This window comes from Astyanax mexicanus, chromosome 25 (genome assembly GCF_023375975.1).
Source record: "Astyanax mexicanus isolate ESR-SI-001 chromosome 25, AstMex3_surface, whole genome shotgun sequence".
NCBI classification, from domain to species: domain Eukaryota; kingdom Metazoa; phylum Chordata; class Actinopteri; order Characiformes; family Acestrorhamphidae; genus Astyanax; species Astyanax mexicanus.
In genome coordinates, this window is record NC_064432.1 from 20,376,074 (window position 1) to 20,398,876 (window position 22,803).

The 22,803-nt window shown below is 38.9% G+C and overlaps 1 protein-coding gene across 4 annotated transcripts in view; it reads left to right on the forward strand.

Annotated features, from left to right (window-relative positions):
- The window catches only part of fbxw7 (F-box and WD repeat domain containing 7), a 163,606-nt gene that overhangs the window by 27,250 nt on the left and 113,553 nt on the right, over window positions 1-22,803 (forward strand). The gene's annotated exons all lie outside the window — the stretch shown is intronic.

Sequence of the window (22,803 nt, forward strand, 5' to 3'; positions counted from 1 at the left end):
TCTGCTGCCTGTGTTGTTGTTGTAATTAGGCTTGTCCAATCTATTTAAAGTAGAATGTGTTGCAGTAATGCTGCCTGTCTATTGCAAATGTTGCAAATGGTACTTAAACACAATATTGGTAATATATTGGTAAAATGTGTATTACTGACGTGCATAAGCACCACTAGATTGCCCTGAACTGAAGCCGGAAGCATGTCTGCAGTGTGAGGAATATTATGCTGGGCTCCTTGCAACATTACAATTTTTTTTTTCAATAACTTAAACCTTTGTCCAATTATTCAACCGATAAACTTATTATATCTAAGATGCTTTATATATCTTATTTGGGTAACCTAATCTTTGGTGTGGGAATTCCAGGGCGTCTTGCAGTATGATATTATTTGTTGCCCATGCTTATGATATCAAGATAATGTAATTCTGTGATATTCAATTCACGCCATTCACGCCATGTGGTGTAATCAAGCAGTAATTTTTAGTCTAATATGGGGGCAAGTTTTAGGAAGTTTAGAGCACCTACGTTTCCTTTAACAAAATACTGTACCAAAACTAAGTAAAAAGATTAATAGGCACCCATTTAGTAGTTAAGTTTGTGGTGTTTTTGGTATCAGTAGTCTTTGTCGAAGGATAAAAAGCTGTATGGATGCGTCCCTAATAGAAATTAAGAGTGTGTGCGCTGTTGAGAAAAAGAGCAGAATATCAAGCTGTATTTCACACCAGCACTGCAATGTTTTGGCTTTTTTTCCAGTCGTGCTCCAGACAATTTGCTCTGCAGAAATAGAATAGGAAGAAAAGTGCCGGTCATCACCACTCTCTGAGCTTAGCGTAGTGCAGGAAGTGACAGTTGTAGCTGTTGCTGGGATGAAAGGGAGGATGAAGGGAGGAAGAAAACGAAGGTGGAGGAACCACCCAGTTGCCCTATTGTTCTCTTTGTCAAAGCACGGAAATGAACCTTCATACTTCTTCCTCCGGATGGGTCAGCGCTGTGGAAGAGCTAGCTTTACTCTGGACACCACCAGAGAAACCTCTAACTACTGTGTACATTTGTGTGCGTAGTAAGTGTATGTGTTCACTGCATGAATGGGTTAAAAGCAAGAGAAATTGCTATTTGATCGCATCAAGGGGGACCCTCCTTAAATTAAGGCGAGTTCACAGGAGCGATGAGTGGGTCATATCAGAAGAATTCAGATTCAGATCACACATACAACACACACTAACAATAACATATTGCTTTGACACACACTTCTGTAAAAAAATAAATAAATAAATTAAAAAAACAACAACAGCTTTTTGCTTTTACGTTTAGGGGGGCTGGAACATGTTTTAAAGGAGCTTGAAGCCCTCTAAAAAGGGCTAGCCCAACCTATGGATCACATCATAAAAAAAACTGTCATTGTTCATTGTTGACCCCCTGGTCCTAAACATGTATTAAAACATGATCTTGTGAATGTGTGTTTTGTATGAAAGTGAGTGCATGCTGTGTGTGCTTGGCCTCTCTGGCCTCTGTAACCCTGAATAATGCATGGCTCGTCACGCTTTTCTGAATTAAGGTAAACTGATACAGTGTGGGAGGCGGCTCTTTCATTGATGAATTTTTAAAAAGGCTCCAGAGCTGGAGACGCTGAGTCTGGTTTATAGTACAGACACTAGGACGGAATGAGGAACACATACAGACTAAATCTACATTACATACATTGTGAAAATATGCTGTGATTATTGGATTTAAAGGTTTTCTCTACACTTCACCACTGTGCAAATAGGGGTGGGTGATATGGCCCTAAAATATCACAATGTTCTGTTCCATTGTAGCTAAAGACGTGCTATGAATGGTTGTAGACAGTAACTGTGATAAAACCCTCAGAAACAATCAAACTGTGAATCATTCCATAACTCTTTGTATCTTTTAGTAACTGCACTGATTATGGAATTATACATTACAATTACAGAACCAGACAATATCTGCGGTGAGGCATTCAGAATCTGTTGTGAATCAATCCATTACTACTTGAATCATTGCTTTAATTAGTTGGTTGACTGCTGTAAATGGTTCCAAACTGTGGGGAATCTGTCTAGTCTGTCCGTAACTGCATTCAAATCACTTTTAAGGAACTCTGGTTTTGGACCCTATTCTGACCTATAGTTGAACAGGAGTTTCAGCCTAGTAGAAGCTCTGCATTCTGCTGAACTAAGTGTTCCTATCAGTTTTGTTTCTTTTTGCCTGTTCCTTACCCTGCTGGTCCGCACATCTCCTCCTTAATAATTAAATCTCTCTTGCTCGCTTGCTCTCTCTCTCAGTAGACAGTGGGTGAAAGTGAATTTACCGTGCAGTGAGCTGAAGGCTTTAGTGCTTGCAACTCCAAACACACACACACACACACACACACACAAACATACTGATTCAAACCCACTGTCGCCTTTTATTGTACGTTTAATAATACGTGAACCTGCCCCTGTCCACCTTTATTTAATTTAGACCCATCAGCTGTCCAGCAGACCCTTATTGCACTTTTTTCTTAAGCTGTATTTCTTGCCACACTCAAAGGTAGCATTTTTTTTTTCACAAGACTGCTGTCTGTTTCTTTTTCTTTTTATAAATTGCTTTGGTGTTGTATCATTTTGCGACATGAATGTGTAAATATAAATATCTTTATTCTCTGAGTTGTTAAATATCTGTAGACTGAATAGAGCTGAGTTGCTGTAGGCTGAGTGGGTGGAACTAAACTGCTGTAGGCTAAGTGGGTGTGGCTAAACTTCTGTAGGCTGAGTGGGTGGGGCTAAACTGCTGTAGGCTGAATGGGTGTGCCTAAACTGCTGAAGACTAGTTGTAAAAAACTGTGGGCTCTAGTGGGTAAGACTAAACTGCTGTGTGCTAAGTGGCTATACATTAGACAGAATGGGTGGGGCTAAACTGCTGTAGGCTGAATGTGAAGGTATTTGTATATGTTTTGCTATTTGTTAGTGAGCCGCAGTAATATCAGTGAGGGATCCAATTATTATCAGTATGAACATTGCGGCAGGACAGATTTTATAAATTAATAACTTAGTTCTGTGTAGTTATGATCAAGATAAATTTAGTCCCAGTTGTTAATGTTTTAATAATTTAGTTGTATCCCTATCTGTACACACTTTCCATTTAATGTTAATGTAACCTGGGCCTGTGGCTTGACCAGAACTTGATGTGATACATATAACAATACAAGGGGTTACATTTTAATATACTGAGTTATATTGCCATACTGTAAACATGGCCGTATATTGTGATTTGTTTAAACCGATTTTAGAAGAAAAAACAAATTGTGATAGTACCAAAAAAAATCTGAATAAAATAAATGTTTGCTTTTTATGCAACCAAAAAGGTATTATATAACATCAGAGTACAAAATATTGCCATACTATAAAATTTGCAGATGTTTCTGCATCTGCCTAAAATTCCCATATTGCTGCATCTTGTTTTTGTAAAATCACAAAATACACTGAATGTAATTACTTTTCACACAATCCATAAATAAAACTAGAGTGCTTACCTACACCTTCATTCAGGTGGGATAGAGTGTATTTGTGTTTCAGAATCTATTATCAGCTTTTGCTCTTCCTTTGTTCTCAATATGGCCTTTAGTGAACCTCTCTCGGGAATGTACTAATGAGTTCAACTCTCCTCTGAGTGCCTTTGTGGGGAACGTGTGTCTGTGTGTGTCTCTGTGTGTGTGTGTCTGTGTGTCTGTGTGTGAGTGTCCACTGTACAGACTGATGTAATAGCTCGAAATTTGGGACTGATGAAGTGCTACAGGTATGCAGGTACCTGCCTAACCAAGTGTCTTCCTTAACAGTCTGTGCAAGCTTTAGGGATCACACTTCACCCTCTTTAGTAAAGGGACTTCTTCTGTATGGGTGTTTTTATACAGTGTGTTTTGTAAAACAGAAAGGCAGTTTGCAATGGCAGGAATAATTGGAAAAATAACTGTACAATTCTTGTGATTCTGAGCTGTATAACAGTTAATTTGATTGTTATATGCTTTATGTATAGTAATATTGCCTTATTAAACTAGAAAGTGCAAAATGAGTTAAAGACGTGTGTAATTTAGTCACAGCACAAACATTTAGTACTGTGTTGCTTGTGTTTTCATATTTGCCTGATTAAAAGTCCACTGGACTCTGTTGGGGAACTTACGATTATGGAGCAGAGGTCATCCAATAGCAGAGTATGTGAGACACTTTAGCCATAGCCCTCCATAATAGGGTGGAATAGCAGTACCTAGAGTAAGTGTTATATGGGTCGTGGGTCATTCCCAACAGTGCAGTGACTTTGCCATAATGATGGTGTTTTTGTTGTTTTGATCCACTCAGACAGTCACAAGACACATCACTGCCATGCCAGTGTCACTGCAGTGCAAATAATAGCTGCTCTGTGGTGGTCCTATGGGGTCGTAACCATTAAAGAACAGGGTGAAAGGAGGATAATATTTTATGAAGTATGCAGTGAATCAGATACAGGAATGCAGTCTGTAAGTCTGTAATTATAGAACTACAAAGTGCTACTATATGGTCAGTGCAGCTGAAAAATGAAATTGATAATGAGTGTAGAGAAAGGACATAGGTCATAATGTTATGCTTGATCAGTGTGGTGGATCATTTTTTTTTACTGTCCATAAAATTAACATTTGCAGAAACACTGTTTATTTGATATACAGAAACTGAACAGTAGAACATTACATTTTAAATGGACAGACACTGTAGGCAATGTACATTTGAATGTTTTAAAAACATTTTAAAAATAATAACTTTTAACACACACATGAGCGTGTGATTTATTATTTGTGATGATTGGCTTGGCTGATTTATCAGTTGACTCATTCAGCTCATTAAAAAGTTCTTAGACCACGTAAACAACCACATTTTTCATTCATTCATGCTTTTGCACAAACAGGAAGCAGAGTGTCAAACGGCGGTAACACACCCTCTGCTGGTTCCTGGAGAGAGAGAGAGAGAGAGAGAGAGAGAGAGAGCTAGACCGGAAGCTGTGATGTCAGAGTCTGCCATTCAGGCCTGTCTGCAGGGCATTGTTGCGATTGTTATGCCTGCAGTGGCTTTGGAGATCCACTAGAGGGCAGTGTTGGTAGCATTTCATAAGAAGGTGCATCTCTTTTTGTTTACACAGTGATCACCTTCTGTATATGACTCTTATGTACTGATCAGTGAAGTATGTTTATGAAACATGATATTGGTACCATTAGTAGTGCATTAGTTTATATGGTTCACCTATTCTCTGCACAGTCAACCAGCCTGGTCTAAGGGGACCATGACCTTTCACAAAGGAGAAATGGCTGCATTTAACATGATAGTTCAAGGTTAAGGGGGTCATCATTGTTGAAGGTGGAATGTGGAAATAGTGGTTCTTCCTTGTATAAAATACTTGAGAACTTTAATCACAGTTTTTATTGTGATTGAAAGCAGATTTTAAATAATTGACACCACTACTATAAATCAAATTACATTTTGCCAGACTAACAGATTTTGTCAGTTTACATTTAAATATCAATTAAGAATTTTATTAATCATGAATAATCACATAACTCTGTTTGGCACTAGCATTTGTTGTAATAATACTGTTTTACTAAATTATAAAAAAAAAACTTACTGCTCTGAAAATGAGCTTTTATTTTAGTGTAATGAAATTTTATTTTATGTAATGTGGACTAATCTAAAAACAATAACTGTTTTATGATCTCATGTCATAAATATCAGTGAAAATATACACATTTTTCTCAGACTTATGCACAAACATTCTGGACTGAGGGGTGAATAGGACATAAGAACAAAGCAACTTGGACAGACAAAAAGCTGACATTTATGTGTTAGCTGACGTATATGTTACAGTCGCAACCCATTGCTGCCAAGAGAAAACATTGCAATATCTTAAGTTTAATAAGTGCATAAAATATATTAATTAAAAAAACGGAAAATAAATAAGTAATTGTTTAGTATTAATTAGTTGGGTGAATTGATGGGTGAATATCTGGTGCATATTCTATATAAAATAAAAACGCGTATATTAACTGGTGGCCTCGGATGGCTTGTATTTAACATTGTAGTCATTGTAACCCCTATTTCTTTAAAGATATGAGTCAGTCAGTTTTCTATAGTGGACGATTTCACCTCAGATCTCCCTTGAATCACTGTGTTTACATTTCTGCTGCTGAATTATGCAAGAAATTGGTTAAAAATGAATGAGGTTCCACCTTAAAGAAGTATTGCCGTCACAGTTGACTGTTAAATCTTCTATTCTGATATGTGAGTTTATGTCCTCAGTGGCAGGGATAGGTATTTAAGGTAAGGCTTTGCTATTTAAAATGTGACACTAGTCTGGTTTAGGGCTGTGTTGATGTGCTGCAATGTATAATGTATCATATTGCATTAGAGCGTGAAATAACAATAATAGTGGATCAGCCTTATCCTGCTCAAATGGACATTAGTGTGTGTGTGTCTGGGTGTCAGTGTATTGATTTGTATTCCAGAACGGCTCTCTCTGTCTGATACGTTGTGCCCACATAGTCCAATCAAGCATAACACTGATAACCTCAGTTTCTTGGCTCCTTTACTGATCATGTTGAACCCTTAAGTTAAATAAATAAACTTGACTGTAGGAGGTGGAGGAAGTGACACAATGGTTATGTGTGTGTTTAAAACCTCAGCAGCACTGCTGTGTCTGTCCCACTCATTCCAGCACGACAATTCCTTTGTTTTCTTGCTATCAATCCTCTCTCTCTTCTCTTCTGTCCCTTTCTTTCCTTTTTATTTCCTTCTTTTGCTCTCTTTAGCTGTGTTGAGCCCCCTCTAGCACTGCCAGCACTGCTGGCTCACTCTGCTTGTTAAATGCAGGTAATGATCTCTCTCTCTGTCTGGACCCATATGGCCTTAGTACTGCGGCAAGCCTGTCGTGCCATTTCTGGCACCGGTGGGCATCCCTTCTGTGCCAGCCTGTGTGCCAACACTCGCTCAGTCAAGCCACCCATTCAGGGAGGGCTGGCACAGCAGAGTAATCAGGAAATTGCATGTGAGTGAATTTCTTTTTTTTTTCTGTTTTGATTAATGATTCTCCTCTGCTTTTTAAGGGGAAATGGATGGCAAATCATTTATGCATTTAAAGTCAAGGTCATGATAGTGCCCTCTCAACAAACAAAAGTCCTTTTGGTCATAATATTTAGCTACTTAATTTTAAGTTTACCTACTTTTTGCCTATTTCTTAAGTTAGTGTTGCTTAACCAGATATTTTGACAGAATAAGCATCTCAGTAATTCAAATGATCTAGTGGTAAATGATATGGACAAACATCTGATATGTGATAAATTTGATGTGTAACATGATATTAAAATATAAATTAGTTTAAGCCTCTCAGGTTTTTCAACACTTGGATTGGCTCCACTAATTTTTCCCAGAATAAGTGATTTGGTGTGTGTCATTACACTGTGGACCTCTACCTCACTCTACCTCCAGCCTCAATATGTCACATGGGCACAATCTGCTGTGTGATAAGTTGTCGCTGCCTGAGAGTAATGCAGTCTGAGTTTGCTGTTATTTACAATATTATTGCAGCTCTTTTGTATGCTTTATCGTGAAAATTTACAATAATTACAAAAACACAGCGTATCTTACAAAACTTACAAATGTTATATGTTATTGTTGCACTTGCAATGGTGTTGTCAGCGAATGGGAGAGGGGTCAGTTAATTGTTGATTATTTCTAAAATCAAGTAGCAGCACTTTCAGGACTGCAGACAATAGATCTCTCTGGCTGTTCTGCTGTTTATTTCTCTCTCATTCTCTCACTGTTTCTCTCTCTCTCTCTCTCTCTCTCTCTCTCTCTCTCTCTCTCTCTCTCTCTCTCTCTCTCTCTCTCTCTCTCTCTCTCTCTCTCTCTCTCTCTCTCTCTCTCTGTATGTCTGAAAGCCACTCTCCAAGGCTCTTATCTCTGCTGATCGATTGGAAGGCAGGGAGCTGACACAGTGAAAAGCAATATTCATAAATAATGAACAGCCTGCCTTTTACCTCACTCGTGTCGTTCCTTGTGCTAAAAGAGATTTAAGAAGCTGAAAATTGAGGTATAAACCTCCATTCTGTTTTTTTTTGGTCAGATAAGGGATGACCTTGCCTCAGGTCAGACCAAGTCTGCTCACCCCAGAGTTCACACAAGTCACTCATCCTTGTATATCATCTTAGCTGTATTACACTATGAGGCTCGTTAGTACATAACTATTTTGACTACAGAGCTACAGAGCTTTTCTGTTTTGGTACCCGTACCTAGAAATGGCGTCTTCATCTTTGGCAGGAAAGCTTTTGGGATGGACCATAAGGCAATGTATTGAAACATGTATTGTGGTCAGAAAAATAAGTGTTCCAGATCTTTCTTAGGTTCATACTGTCTGTGATAAAATAAAAGTTAAAGTAATTTTAATTTTTAAGTATTTTTATTAGTGTCACAAAGTATTGTTACATTTTATTATAAGCATATTGTGTACATTTTAGTTAGTATCAAATCAAAATGTATTTATATAATGATTTTTACAACTGATGTTGCAAAGCAGCTTTTTTTTTAAATTATGTGGTTTATATTTTCTGAGTTGTTGTTGTTTTGTGGAAATCTCACACTGTTGCTGTCTTTGTGTGCACACAATCTTGCAGGTCCTCAGCCTTGAATCACTGTTAGACTTTCTTCTCTTGGGATCAGAAGTTTCTTTAAGAGCTGTAGTTGCCTTCCCTTAGACATTCTCTAACGGAGATTAGACTTTGAAGGCACTTTTCTATTTTTTTCTAGTTTGTATTTTGCGGTTTCTTGATGCATGCACTGTCCAAAGACGTTTTGGTGACATTAAGCATGGCATAGGCTCCCACTCTGCTTTCAGTTACTGCTTTTTGCTGGAGGACTCCGGAAGACTTGTCTTGGTTCCAGGGCTTTGTTGATTTAGCCTATTTACTCTGGCAGTGAGGTTAAACAGTGCTTTTAGAATGCTGGGAATGTAGTGAATCACTCTGCCAGTGAGTTTTCCTTTTTCATTTATCTCTGCTATTTGGAAAAGCTTGAGGGAGTTGCAGCTTCTGTAAGAGGTAGAAGGTGAAGGTAAGGGTGCTTGTGTTTTGACTTGATCATCTTGCCATTTTCATTTGCTGTGATTTGCTAATAGAACCCGTCTCTCCAGTGGTACCTTCACTTAGGCCTGGACAATAATTCAATATCAATTTTTATTGGGATTTGATTTTTTTTTTAAATGCTACCTGCCGGTATTCTGAGTAAAATAACGAATAACTTGATTAAACTATAGTACATCATATTGAATGACAGGATCCACCCAATATAACCAGCAGGCATCAATCTATCATTAAAAATCAGCAATTAATTCAGCTTGTAAAACAGGTGACATTGCCAGTTAGCCAATTTATTTGTGGAGCTTTCCACATTTGTAACCTTTACAAAAAAATGTTGAGTTTTCAGGCGAGGTCGTATTCATGAAAAGATGTGTACTAAAAAACTCCATTTTTACTAATTGAATCGTATTCGAAATTTGGTCACGCATCTAAATACTAAATTAACAGTTTTGGCAAGTCTGCTTCATTAAACATATTAAGCATATGATGTATATTTCAGCCATTAATGTAAAAAATGTCTTAGAGTGTATGATCTCCTGAAACTAACAACAAACATGCATTAGTAATTTTTAGGTGAATAAAGACCCAAAAATATAAAAAGAAATGAATTACAAGCTTACAACCGATATATTTATTACAGAGCTGTCAGTTCACTGTATTCAAACTGAGCACAAAGGACTGATCACCATCAGCTTCCATAGCCTGGCAAAGTCAGTGTGTGGTGATGTACACCAAAGACGGTGGCTTTTATACTGTTCATATCCATGTTGGAATTCTGTCAGATTGACACAAATTAAGAAATACATTTACATAAATTTAATTCCATATCCTCCAGTAGTATCTAATAAATTCCACCCTTTCTACCTAGTCCATTTCTTTTTTCAAGTTGAAACACGGCAGAGTGGCAGTTGTTCCACGCCTCTTACTCTCAGTTCTCACCTTGAAAGATGGTAACTGCAGTCAATTTCCAGTGATTTCAGGCCTGTGTGCACTTCCATGTGCTCCTGGCTCACTGCTCCACTGAGCACAGCTAACTGGCTGCATACTGAGCAGCAGGATGCTTTAAGAGGACTGTCTGTAGGTTGAGGATGCTGTCTGTGTATCTCAGCAGCAGTTATGGGGTGTCGAATTGCATCTTGCAGAGTCATTTATGCTCCCTACTTAGTTCGTGTAGTCTCTCAGACCAGGCTGTGTGGATCTACTCTTTATACACAGCTGTGTTCCGGTATAAAACCAGCTTTTGAAGAAAATACGGGCATATCAGATGTAAATATGTTTGTCTGTAATATGCATGTTACGATATGGATTATATATTGTCCCATACTTACCATATTTATAGCAGTAATATAATAAAATAAAGGCACAGTAGTGTACTGTAAACTTAAAAAAATATATAATATTCAACATAATTGAAAATATTGATGTCATAAATTGAAGTCATATGCATTTATTGTACAATATTTTGATTTTGTATTTGTTGTCATTGGCCTAGTCTATACAGATTAATTGGAAAAATTGAAAATGGCAAACATAACTTATTTAGGCAAACACTGAATTATCTAACATATATAAAGTTATTTATATTGAACCTCCACATTGCTGACGCAACCAACTTTAAGTTATTCTGTGCAATACATAATTTTATAGTGTAGTTTTGTAGTTTTTTATTTGAGAAACAAGTGTAAAATATTTAATTAATTCAGTGGTGATATACGTATTGAAGCCTTCGAAAAACTGTTCATTTTCAAAATGATTCTTTTTTGCTCTGTGCTAAGAAATAATGGTGTTGTTGATTTTTTTTTTTTCTAAACCTTGAGGTATTACCTCAATAGTGATTATGATGATTAATTGTGATTTTTATTTTCCAGCCCTAATAAAAATACACACGTCAACCTATTCCATGACTGTCGCTGCCTTTGCTGCATGAAGTGCTTCACCTCTTGCATTCCCAGCCCAGCCAGTCTGCAAGGCTCAATTTTATCCAAAGCTGCAGCTTTTATGTCCCTGCCCAAACTCATTTGTCGCCTCTACTGGTACCTGTTATCGAGCAAAGTAATCCAGCTGATTATTGTTCGCTGCCTATTTATAGCTGCCCGACTGGCTGCCTGGCGCTGATATGGCCCCAGTTGAAACCCTATAGCTCGCTGGCACGCTGCAACTCTTCACTTCATCCAGTGCCTCGAAGCTTCATCAGCTTCTCCTTATCAGCTCTCATTACGATTCGCTGATTAATTGGGCTATTTGCATATCTTCCTCGGCACTCTGGGGAAGCCCTATCTGTAGGCTGATCGGGTTTGAGTGCCCAAGATTAGGGAACTGAGCTCGCTGTGGTGAGAGAGTTTTGGATGGAGGGAAGAAGAGTGGGAGGGCAGAAAGGAGAGAATGATGGATGATTCAGAAATCAGGCAGTGCTGCTGCTCCAAATTGCAGTTGCTTTTGAGGTGTCCTTCAGAGGCTGTGTTTACTGCTATAGAACCTGTCTCTCCTTTCAGCCATACTTTCCTTGAGGTATAGTTCATCACACAAGTTCAGAACATTTGACCTGTGTGTGAGCCTGCATGCCTGCCTTAGTGCTGATTACTGAATTACAAAACTGCGAATTACAGAATTTACTTAATCTGAATCAGTCTCTGAATAGACAGACTAAAGGAACTTGTGCTCACTTCTAAAGCTTCATTCTAGAGGAGAAAAAATGGAAGGTTTTAGGTATTTTTAGGAGTGGGACATAGCCTCAGCCATTGGTTACAAAACCACTGGAAACTGTTTAATTCATATTAACGAACACAGAAATGTGAAAATGATTTACTTTATCTAATTTCTTCATAGATGCGTTTACAAATTTGCATTAATCTCTGCTGTTTTTTGTTCAACAACTCTCAGAAGCCATTTTGTCTTATTTCTCTAATATTGTAGTGAGTGTGATTCACTTGCGGTGTTTGAGGAGCAGTAATTGTTAGTTTGACCTGAGCTCGCTCTCTTTCTTGTGCATGGTGGGGGAGGGAGTGAACAATGATCACTGCAGTAATCACGTCCTTGTGAGTGTCCCTGTGTGTCTCAGTGGAAGAAAGCAGTGCTGTTGTGAGGAGCTGAGGCATCCTGCAGCGTAGTGATGAGGACCTGTTTGGATATGTGGAGAAGCGGAGGCACTATCGCTGATTGTGGCTCCGTGGAACTGGGAGGCTGGCGGAGACCAGAGTGAGGAGGGAGAGGGAGAGGCGGAGAAGAAGGAGGAAGAGGGAGGGGCTTGGAGAGAGGCCGTGCGGCAAGATGCTCGGAAGTGCCTAACGTATTGGGGAAGGAGAGGAGACAGGAGCGAGAGAGGGGAAGGTGCAGAGCATCTCCTGCCATTCGGTGGTCAGTTGAGCATAGTGGACTCTCAGGCTCCATTGAAGAGGTCGTTTGGAGATTAATAATCTGCTGCAAGGCTTCTGCATGATTTCTGAGAGTGACTGGGTGGTGTTCATCATCTGTACCTTATCAGTAGTTCCTTAAAAAGGCTTGAACAAGGCATGTCAAAAGTTTCTAAAAGAGTTGACGAGTTGATGGAAAATATCAAAAGGTGCTACAACATTTTCTCAGTCAGTGTTTTTTATCTTATGACTTGACCTGGTGTCTGACTGGCTTCTTTGAAGATGTCATTTGGAGATCACCTACCTCTTGCCAGCCCATCTCTTCAAGAGCTTTGCACAGGACATGGGTTTTTTGTGGCTCTTGCATGATTTCTCTCAATGATTGAGTCTTCTTCCTCATCAGTTCCTTGAAGGCAGTCGGAAGTTGCTGAGGGAGTTGGATTTTGGACTAATAGCACAACCATTTTAATTTGAATCCTTTAAACCCTATGGAAACTTACGGAAAGTAACTTTGCCATCCAGGTCATTCCTGAGTTCAGCTGTCAGCAGCCTTCCCAAAATGGAACTTGAGTGAACTCTGCACAGGGCAGGTTTCTGCGTAATTTCTACCAGTGATGTAGTGTTTTCACTTATCTTTACTACAAGGTCCCGCAAGTCCTTAAAGATGTTGACGAGGCTTGTTGAAAGTTGACTGTACTTTACAAAGGGTAGTATGACTATCTTATCGTTCTTGTGCATCCTGTGAGTTTTTTTTAAAATCAGGAATCCATTGAATCCATTGGAGCATTCAGACCACCACCTTCACCATCCAGATTGTTTCTGGATTCAACCATCTGTAGCCTTTCTAAGAGTGGAACTTGAATGACCGAAACTGAACTTCTGGCTCTGGCACAAGACTCCATTTGCTCAGAGCAGACAGGGATATACTTCCACATCTAGGCCTGAAACTTTGGCCTCTAATGAGCAAGTCAATGTGTGGCTGTGGCTGCAGCATCATCTCCTCGCTAATGAAGAGGCTGGGCCGAACAGCCTGCTGCTCAGACCTGCTCTCATGCAGCCACACCTCCGAACACCTGCAGCGACTGTCGAGCCACCCCCCGAAGTCTAAGGTAATGCTGGCTGGTATTGCAGAGTTTAGGCCTATATTTCTGGAGCTGATGGGTAGTTTGTTACTGGGTGTAGTGTGCATATGTGTCATATCAACATACAGTTGCTTTAAAAAAAGTTATCAAACAGATTTTATATTTGAGGGATATTTCAAGACAGTTTAAATAATGTTGAACTCCACAAAAGTACAAAGTATCTGGATTATAAGAATATTGCTCATCTGTAAAACATACCCGGGTGTATTTATATCCTAGTTTGTTCTTACATATTGTCCTCATTCCCTACACAAAACCATTATGAATATATTCACCAGTTGCTTTATACCAAATTAAAATTTTTGCCTGTAGGAGTGGAACATTTCTACATTAGGCGACCTTACATCATCTAGGAGACAGCTATTGATTGAATACTGTGCATTTATGTGCTTACTCAGATGTACATACAGACCCTTAGGTTGTGGTTCGAGATGACTCTGCATTGTGGCAGAAGCAGACAGAGAAGTTTCTGGTAATAGCTCCTGATAAAGATGGCTGTCTCTCCGATTCCACTCGTAATGACAGACCTCACATTGGCCTCTCTGATGTTATTTAGCCATTAGCCGGACCTGAGAGACCATGTAAGAGCAATGGAATAATTGATTTTGTAATGGAACCAGGTGATTTAATGACTGCCTTGCTGCCTTGACAACCAAAGAAATGCTGTTTGAACTGAGTAGTGTTCTGAATGGGCATCGTTTAAAGAGACGTCTGCAACAGAGCTGTTCTCCTGTTTACAGGAAAGACATCTTTTTGTTTTGTGGAATGGTGTTGATTTGTTGGTTGACCATAGTAGACTTTAACAGAGGAGTGAGAAAAAAGCATTTGATCAGTCAATCATTCAAGGCATATTTGATGTCTGGGCTCCTTTAATTTGGAACAGGAGATGCCAGGATTGCCTAAAAACGATGCTACCAGTGTTAACATTTCAATGCGTATTTTCCCAATTTTGTCCCAAACCTTTTGCTATAATGTACACTATCCATAGAGACTGGTAAAACCCTATCCAGATAAATTGATCCATATGCATAGGGTGAATTTGATTTATTGTGGTTGAATGAGAAGTATAAATGTATACTATTCCAACTCCCCATTGGTTTATACTCGATGCATTGCGCCTGCACATCATACTCCAGCAAGAACATTGGAGACGTATGTAGCTTAGTATGAAGATGATTATTGCAGAGACTGAAGAGAACTCGAGCCAAATGTCCCAATTAAGCTTCTGTAATATATTAACATTGTACTAAAATGCATTCATTTTCATTTTCGTGGGCATTATATTATAGGTATTATGGCTTTTATAGGCTGTGGTGCGGCCTAAGCTTTTTTTTCCTTAATGCCATTCCCCCACTACTTTTTTTTACTTTGTTTTTTTTAATATAACCAGTGCCTTTACACTTTTACCTGAGTAAAAAGCTTTAGCTGATACTTTAAGTTCTGCAGAAGTATTTTAAACTCTATCTGTACTTCTGTACTTCCTAAGTAATAAATGTCAATACTTTTGACACTTTCACACTTACCAGATATCTGCGTAGGATGGATGGGACAACTCTAACTAGGGTTTTTGATAAGAGATGTTTATTTGAATGTTTTGATGAACAAATTTTCCGCCTGCCTGGACCAGTCCTGTTTAAATTAAGGCGGTTTTATTCCTAATGTGCATATGATCAAAATGACAAATGCTGAAAGTCCAGCTGGGCGTGAGGGTACATGCCACTGCAAATCAAGACACAAAAAAAAATGTCTTGTGTGGAATATGCGTTTCCTGATCTGAATGTGAAATTAGGAATGTGGACTTCTAGCCAGACCCCACCAGTCACAATCATTACAGCCTACTGTGTGCTTGCCATCAACTGTGGATGGTAATAGTAGCCTTCTATGGCTGGAAAATTTCTGGTAAACTTGACCTCACTTCAACTCCTATAATTCATATCTCCTTTCCATGAGCATTCTGGTCAGTGTTTAAGCTCACCTAACTCACAAGATAGCACTGCACAACTTACATAACAATGTGGGTGTTCACAAGCCATACGGCAGTTTATATGCTGCACTCCCATAACTTTTGGCATGTCTTGAAATGAGGATAAAATAATCTATGCAACAAATGAAAGTGTAAAACTAAAAAAGTTACAAGTATTATTAGTTATAAAAATAAAAAAAAATAACCAAGCATTTGCAAATATAATATGTAACTCTCTTTTTATATGCAGTTTTATTTTGACATTTAAATTTTTGAAGGACATTTTTCTCTCATTTCTTTTCAAACCTTTTTTTTTTAAACCGGAGGTTTAAGATTTCCTTCCCCAGAACCAACTAGAGCTTGAATCCATTAATAGCTTTGCTATCGATTAATACCTTCTTCAATGAAACACAGACTCAAGGGCACGAGGAAACATTAGCCGTGTATTTATGGGATTACTGGCCTAAAAGAGGACTTGAAGACTTGAGTCTCATACTGCACCTCTGTGCTGCTGTGGGTGGGGGAAAGAACATATAATTACAAAGATTAGCATCCTCTTTAATATCTTGTATTAGTGCAGCTCATCGTGATATAAAGCTAATTACTTTGCTGGCAGGAGCTATTATTCAGACGGATTGCCACGAGATGCAGCGCTAAATTAGCAGCTACCCTTTATTGGGGTGTCATTCCCTCTGGAGAACAGTCACTGGTGATCAGAGCTTCACTCAGCAGAAAGTATTTACTTGAAAGGAGTCTCGTTTTACAGTTCAGGAGGGACGTGTGTCCTAAGAAAGATGTCGAGAGTACCGGATGCTTCTTTTTCCCCTCTAATCCCTTAGAGGTTGGAACTGATCTTTTTTTTTTTTCTTATAGCTCTGAATGCAATGTTTGCTATCCATCATCTTGTCATCCTGTGTCTCATACCTTTTATAAAAAGTGTGGTAGGTTCGGGTTCAGTGATATGGTAAAAATATTTTATAATAAAATAATAAAAATAAAATGGTCATATTGCCCAACACTACTTTAGATCGTGTTTAATGGTTAACTTTGGTAGTTTCTAAATTTCCTGCATGATTGCTGAATAAAGCTTTGTAACAACTGTAAGGTTGCGTAAAAAGTAGGGTTGAAATACATTTCTAAAAAAGGGATATTTCAATATTTTCTTACTCTGTTGATATAATTTATATTGTGACATTAGGAAAGTACTGGGATTTTTAACACTTTTCAACAGTCAAAAGATAATCAGTATAGTAGATAATTAGTATTCCAACATTTCTTGATAGGATATAGGCATATCCTATCTATCATGATTCTTGGGAATTGAATTAAAAGTTAATTTATTTTCCCATGAATCATGAGAGTTGTTGCATGATGTTAATGGACTGATTCTGCTCACTAGCTCAGTTCCCACTTAGATTGGTCACCAAAAGTTCCCACACATAACAAATTATATATTTATGTTAATCGTTAAATATATAAATGGCTTCTACACATTTTAAGTGCATTTTCAATCCCATAAACAGCTAATTCTAATGTTTTGAAGTAATAAAGAGAGCTAGGAACAGGGTACCAACAGGAAGCACAGATTGAAGGCATGGCAGAAATAATCCTTGACTAAACAACTGATCGACTAATCAAAAACACAATCGTTAGAATGATCGACTACCAAAATAATCATTAGTTGCAGCTTTAGTCTACTTATTTACTTTTAATAGTTATTTAGAATCTAGTCATGGTGTTGTAGTTGTAAAAAATAATAATAATGATACTAAAGTTTTTTATTTATTTATAATTAACTACAATGGAAGAATAAGGGTGTATTCTTTTTTTTTTTTTTTTTTTTTTTTTTTACTTTTTCTTTTTGAATTTTCCTTTGTGGTTGGACTGGACAGCACTAAGGAAGTTGTTTATAGTTTATAATTCATAATTTAATGTGGTACTGTCAGAATGCTGTGTGGCGAGTTGTGTCCATAGAGCTGTGAAGTGATTTCAATTGTTGTATTATATATATATTGACTTTGACTTTGACTTTGATATATTTGATATAAGTGTTAATAACTCAGCATGTTGGTGTTATTGTTAGACCAGAGGCCAACAACTGAATAAGCACATTTCAGTGAACAATTTAACACTTTTTATATGACATAAATTTCATTATTACTGTACCATAGGCCAAGTCAGCTCCTCTTCACCCCTTTTTTTCATAATCACATCACAACAGGGTGGGAACAAATCACGAGACTATTGCTCAGTCTTGTTTTCTTTATGACGAAGTGTTTTTTTTTTCTTTTCTTTTCCAACTCTGCTATTTAGAGCTTTTTTCTCACCCCCTCTCACACACTTTTCCTCTCTCTCTCTTTCTCTCTATCTATCTTTCTCTCACTCTGCCCTTTATGTTGGGAGTACCGGATGAGAGAGGCTTGAGTGCAGTGTTGGCATCTTTCGCCCTTTCGGGAGCTGTGATTACATCGCTGTGTAAATAAACTGCTGTTTGTGTTGCTGGATGTCCTCAACTAGTGTCCCCTTACTTTGTGCTGCTGATGAATCAGGGGTTTATGTGGAAAAGTTGAAGAGAGTTTAAGTGGGGGACTCCCTGTGTGCCGTCCCACAATAACCATTTAACACAAAGATCTCATGCAGTACAAGTCTAGAGATCCTTAAAATTCAGACAGATCTGCTGCTTATGGAATAGTAATGATTGTGTCTGTCTAGAAATGTCCATGCAAACAGTCAAGTGACTCTGGCAGAAATCATATCCACATTCAGTGCAGGTGTCCCCAAAAACGCATCCTTCAGGTCAGTGTTATTAAAGGGCCTTGGACCATGACAAAAGTTGTGGAACATAATTACAGTCATGTTCTATTATATTTGCTGTGTCAGTGTAGTTCAGCCTCTTTCATCAGATTTTTTTTTTCCCATTTCAGTGTAAACCAAGAGACCATGTAGATTACTTTTATTTGTATTGATATGCATTACAACTCACCCCACACACAGAGCTTTTGCCAGTCTTTTCTTTTTTATATTAATCTTAAGGTAATTTTTCCTCTCATCACTGCTTACCTTTGTAAATACATGGATTTTTGGTGACACCTTTTTGTTTGTCCACATTTTTCCTGCTTTTACCAAAGCAAATGGTAATTTTAAAGCAGACTGGTGCTCATTCAGAGTAGCAGGTGTCCACCCGAAGGCAGTTAGATGGTTGCCTGGCTATTTGCCGGGTGTGTAATTGAGGCGGCCTGGTCATCAATGGTGTGGCCTGTGTTTTTTGGTCACTGCAGCAGTGTGCCAGAAAATAAGGCTTTTGTAGCGCTTAACTTTCACAGCTGTGGCTTTGTCTGGCATGTCCAAACTTTGCCGAGCAGCCTGCCAGGGAGATGTGACCCGATCAACTGCTGCATTCTGCCTGCAGCCTTGGTCCATATTGCTGAAGTGCTGGATGATGATAAGGTCATTAACATAGGCTCTTTCAGTAAGAGGAAGATGGTAAGAAGCAAGGCTGTAAAAGCATCTGCTTGGTTATGCATTCTGTTCAGTGTTGATTAACCCCCAGCCAACCCCCTAAGTGTGACCTACCAGTGTGATTAGGTATAACATTTATGACCACTCTCTTTATTCATTCTTTCAGCTTCACTAATCGTAAATGAGCTCTGGTATGCATCAGACACAGCAGTGCTGCTGGAGTTTTTAAACACCACTCACTGATACCTAGGTGCTTCACCTTTTAGAGGCAAAGTCCGAAACTCCATCAGCTCTGCTGTAATTTATATGAACCCCACCTATCACTAGTAATGCACCCGACAGCAGGACGGTTAAGACCAGCACATGCCTCCGCCTCTTTTTCCACTGCTGCTCATGTAGCATCTCTAGACCCAGCTCTGATACACCAGCTTTTATCACATTGGGTGTGATATTGGTAGAGAGCGCCACCTAACCACCCAAAGAGAGCTCGGCACATCGTGCTCTTTCAGACTCGCACTCAACTAAACTGCATGGAGCCAAGCTAAGGGAAAGTTTTTTACTTAACTTTTAGTGAGAAGCTTAATTCATAGTTATTTGCCCTAGCTGTACACTTGTTCAGGTCATGCCAGCTGGAAGCTCTTGGAGTGGACTGACCTTGTTCTTGCTGGTTGTGAACGGGGCCTTCTAGACCCCAGAGGCATTGACTGATTCACTCTGTCACTCTAATGTTGTGTTCACGCCTGTCTCTGGCTCTGTCCTCCAGACGGTTTTATTGCAGCCTGTCTTCTGCTGCTGAGCCACGGACAAGGTTAATGGATATTCAGGATGCAGGAGAAGAGTGGAGTGGGCTGTGGAGTGGAAGAGGGCGAAAAGACTGAAAAGTGATTCTTGCTTACTGTAGGATAGGCAATATGAAGATATTTTATTATATTGCGATATATTTTCTTTTATCCTTGATATGCTTAAAATATGTATATTGTAGTTATAGCATTATCAGTTCTTATAGAACACTGTCCTAGCTGTAGATTTCTTTACAAAGAGTATAATTAGTATAGTTGTTTAATTAGATAGAATGACAGGACAATAAAAGTCCATGTACTCAGTATGATCTAATGGCTACCCTCCTTAATGGGAGTGCCAGCTAATGTTTGCCCTTCTTCAATAGAGGACATAGAAATTCAAGACAAAATAATTTTGGACAGGGCCTAAAAGGGTCCGAGGGTAAATAGTGGGATAGAGGGGGAAAGGAGGGGGAGCAGGAAATGAGGTTAGAAGTAGTTAGTTTGTTGAAGATATTAGGAGAGTACAGAGGGTACTGTTATGAAGTGCCTTCTAGACCACCCCTACTAGACAGTATTACAAAGTAGAGAAAATGGGATGCAGTGCTGAATAGGGTTCTTGTGCACTAAAATGTCCTTCAGATGTTTGAAGGAGTGCGGCTTTAGAGTGAGCTTCTGGAACTGCAGGGTGCTGGGAGTGTGCGGAATGATGCTGTAATTGGATGTGTGAGACGAGGTGAGTTTTAGAGTAGAGAGGTAGTGTTGGGAAGAGACCTGACAAAGAATTAGATGAGAACTCAGTTTTAAACTGTTTTTAAAATAATGTTAAACAGAATAATTCAGGAAATTCAGAGTTTTTGGTACAGTAAGAAGGATTTTTGTCCTAGTGGATATTTTGAAAGCAAAAATAATTCCTTGAATATACTGATCGATATAATATAACCACCTCCTTGTTTTTACATCTATGTGGAAAAACTTTTTTTTGAACACGAGCTTTCCTAAAATTGAATAAAAAAAAAAAGCGCAAAATGTCGTTTTAACCTTGTATTTTAAAAACATTGTATACCGAATTTTTGCTAATACACAGCCCTGCCAAATATTAGAGCCAGACTTCCAGAACCAAGATTAAGCAGACAAATATTCAATCTCAGAACAAAATCATGAGTCTTACTCTGGTTGCAGCCTTTCTCATCTCTATCATTTTTAGAAGTTGATCATATGCTGCAGTTTTAAAGACTTGCCTACTCCTTTTTGTGATTGTTCTATTTGGTGTACAGGGAACTTTCTGTTTGTACCTGAGGAAATTTTGAGTGCAAAAAAATAGCATTTTTTTTTGTTTTGTCATTTGCTTTGTGTGTTAAGGCAGTGTATTCTAACCCATTCATTCACTGGTGTGTCAACAAACACAATCGACTCCAAAAACAATAACAACAAAACACATTCACGCTGGGCCAGAGCCTGATTGCGGGAAAGCTTTGTTTTCCGCTCTGAGGTGCGGCGAATTCGGCGAATTAACACTTACGCACACCCACTGCCAAGGTCAGGCACAGGACAGAGAGTGGCCTGAACTTCCTTGCCCTCCAGTGGTCATGAAGGTCAGGTTTGAGCCGTGGTGTGATGTTATGCCCATTGACAATCACCAGAAAAGCATGGATGAGAGTGTGGACTTCTGGAGTGGCTTCTTTTTTTCGTTTGTAGGGCCATGTGGTTTTTAGGGCCATGCCTTACATTTCCGTGCAAGTCTGGACCCATAACACTGGTGGACATATAATGGGTATTTTCCACATCATTGGATGTGTTTGGTCTCATTCCTTGCATGCTAATTTGTAAAACAGAGCATCGTAGCTAGCTAACTGCAAATTATCAACCAGTAGAACCAGTTAGCATGCTGCCGACCAGGCTCATCCAATGTCGCCCCACTGAACTGTGTGTTGCTCCAAGTACAGTTAGCTGACCATCCTGAAAAAACCAGGGCCAGCTCAGTTTTCAAGCGTGTTGTGTCCATGTAGCTACCGGAAGAGTTACCCACAATGCTATGAGGCATTCAGTCCTGCAGTGGAAAAGTGGCCATTTAATATCACAGAACAGAAAATCAGGCCAAAAACAGTTGCTGTTGCTTGATGGATAATGGAATTTCTTCAAAAATTCATTGTTTGTGTAGCGATTTTGGCCAAGTGCTGTTTGCAAATTGTGATCAAAGTGTGTGATCTTCGATAATGCCTTCTATTTTGCAGCAACCAAAGGATAACCAAAAACTAGAGTACATGTGCACATCCCAGTCACCCCTCGATGAGTTGATGGTCTGTCAACTTTGCAGGAAATGACATTCCCTTGCCAGCGATCCCGCCCTCTATATCCCCCCGCTCTGTTTCCTCCTCTGTGTTTCCAGCCGAGTCGCGGTGCCAGAATCATTTTGGAGGCTTTGACGTTTCCCTTGCTGCTGCAGATGGAGATAAATGGGCTGTCGCTGAAGTGTGCGGCGTAGTAATAAGTAAAGAAATGATGCGCCTGGCTTCCTTATCTGTCTATTCCACTACACTCCAGCCTGGCCCACTCCCTGGGAAACAAGCCAAAACAAGTCCAAACTTTAAACGCAGTGTTTTATTTACCTTCTTAACATTCACACCCATGACATGGTAATGGTGGGCGGTGTGAAGATATATTATTGTATAGTAATACATTTTCTTATTGTAGTGGCAATATATTTTTTAAAAACACATCAGTACTTAAAGACCCCTGACCCAACTGTGAATTTCATCACAGAGTGTATTTAGTTCTGTTTATTTGGATGATGAGCAGCATAACTTGAGGTATTTTATTGTGTTGCAGTCTAGACTCAATGCAGGCCGTCTTCAATTCCTGAAAAAAACCCATTCCATAATGCCCCACCACCAGACTTTTCCCCTTGTCACAATACAGTCAGACAAGTAATTATTTATTCATTTAATTTGGATGTTTGGATGGGTGTGTAAATAC